Source organism: Pleurodeles waltl, unplaced genomic scaffold (assembly GCF_031143425.1).
Source record: "Pleurodeles waltl isolate 20211129_DDA unplaced genomic scaffold, aPleWal1.hap1.20221129 scaffold_69, whole genome shotgun sequence".
Classification (NCBI taxonomy): domain Eukaryota; kingdom Metazoa; phylum Chordata; class Amphibia; order Caudata; family Salamandridae; genus Pleurodeles; species Pleurodeles waltl.
This window is the reverse complement of record NW_027150390.1, coordinates 2211139-2212929: the sequence shown is the minus strand read 5'-3', so window position 1 is coordinate 2212929 and position 1791 is coordinate 2211139. Positions and strand designations below refer to the sequence as shown.

At 47.2% G+C, this 1791-nt stretch overlaps 1 non-coding gene across 1 annotated transcript; it reads left to right on the top strand.

Annotated features, from left to right (window-relative positions):
- The first annotated feature begins 611 nt into the window (after positions 1–611).
- TRNAG-UCC (transfer RNA glycine (anticodon UCC)) lies at positions 612–683 on the top strand. The gene has a single exon. It is a non-coding gene; the product is annotated as a tRNA-Gly (tRNA).
- The last annotated feature ends 1108 nt before the right edge of the window (positions 684–1791 follow it).

Here is a 1791-nt window from a genome sequence, read left to right as displayed (position 1 = left end):
AGCGTGCTGGGCCCATAACCCAGAGGTCGATGGATCGAAACCATCCTCTGCTAGCATGGATTGATTTGTTTTCTTGTGAGGACCACTCTCTCGTTTCCATGCTGCCAGAGCGTAAAAAAGCAGGCTTGTGCCAGCTTTTTGTGGGAAGAGACTGCTCAACTATCGGTCTCTGCTCAAAGTCAGGGAGACAGATGGTCAGAGAATCAACCCTACACTTCAAAGGAAATGATGCACAGTTATGACCATTAACGAAAGATGGGACCCTCGCACTTCTTTCTGAGGCTGCTTGGAACGTTATTATTCCCTTTTTTTGTCCTGCTATTATCAATCTCCTGTGAATTTCGTGGAGCTGTTTTCTTTCTCTACCCTGCTGTTTTTCCCTTGCTGCCAATATATGCTTATTTCAATGATTTGAACTGCTGCTTTCCCTTTCTCCTTTTCTGACCAGCTTTTGCATTGGTTTCAATCTCCAGTTCCTTAGCAGTTGCAAGAACTTTTTTCCTGATTTTCATGTTGGTCTGTAAACCAAAAATACCTCTGATACTGGTGCAATATAGTCATTGAACTCAGGGTTGTGATGTCTAGAGTTTAAAAAAAACATATGCCATGGAGCGTTGGTGGTATAGTGGTGAGCATAGCTGCCTTCCAAGCAGTTGATCCGGGTTCGATTCCCGGCCAACGCAGTGCTAATATTTATACATTAAGCAAGCTGTAGCTATTCTAACGCAATATGTTAAAAAAAAGAGAAATATCTTGACCAGATTACTCAGCTATTAGATAAATAATAAACAAAGACATAGGCAGGCATCCCAAAAGCCCCGTCTGCGACTTTCTATGTCCTGAAATTTTTATATTTTACAAACAGCAGTCACCACTCACAACTGCTGGCAATAAATGGGCTGCAGGGGGGCAGGCAATGAAACGGCTAAGCCCTTCTGCCCGACCAGCCTTTAGAACTGCAGCATCTCTGCAGTAAAAAGTGTTTCAGGTCAATATGTCTCCCCTGGAAAAAATGTGCGAGACCCACCACCGATAAATGTGGCAAAAGTCCCCAACATTTTCTGCATATTTGTTCTCTTACCTGAAAGCAGCGCCACCTTGTAGTCATCGCAGGCAACTGCAGCATACAACCAAATTTATCCGAGAGCAAGGTGAAAGAAACCCAAGGGAACAGCCCCTGTCTGCAGCAGGAAGGTTGGCTGCTTCGAATGGACAGAACTTCCAGTCCTCAGTCCACTCACGTCCCGAACACTCAGCCCTCACCGGGTGCACCTCTGGCTCCCAGGTAAGGCCCAAACCTGAGCATGGTAGCGCAGGATCACAGAGAAGGAGCGGGTGGGGGTGTTTCTGTCTTGACAAAGGCGTGACATGGCTAGTGACTGAGAGGGCCTTGACTTTCCCCTATGACTGACTGTGAGAGGGGAAGGCGAAGATTTTCTGCACCCAGCATGCCTTGTGACATTCTTAGGCAAATGAGGTGAGAGCCCTGCCAGAATAGCTCCAGCGATCCCATGCCACTCCTCTGAAGGCTCCTGATCTGCATAACCACACCATTTTGAGCAGGAAGCAGAGTGGCGCAGCAGAAGCGTGCTTGGCCCATAACCCAGAGGTCGATGGATCGAAACCATCCTCTGCTAGCATGGATTGATTTTTTTTCTTGTGAGGACCACTCTCTCGTTTCCACGCTGCCAGAGCGGAAAAAAGCAGGCTTGTGCCAGCTTTTTGTGGGAAGAGACTGCTCAACTATCGGTCTCTGCTCAAAGTCAGGGAGACAGATGGTCAGAGAATCAA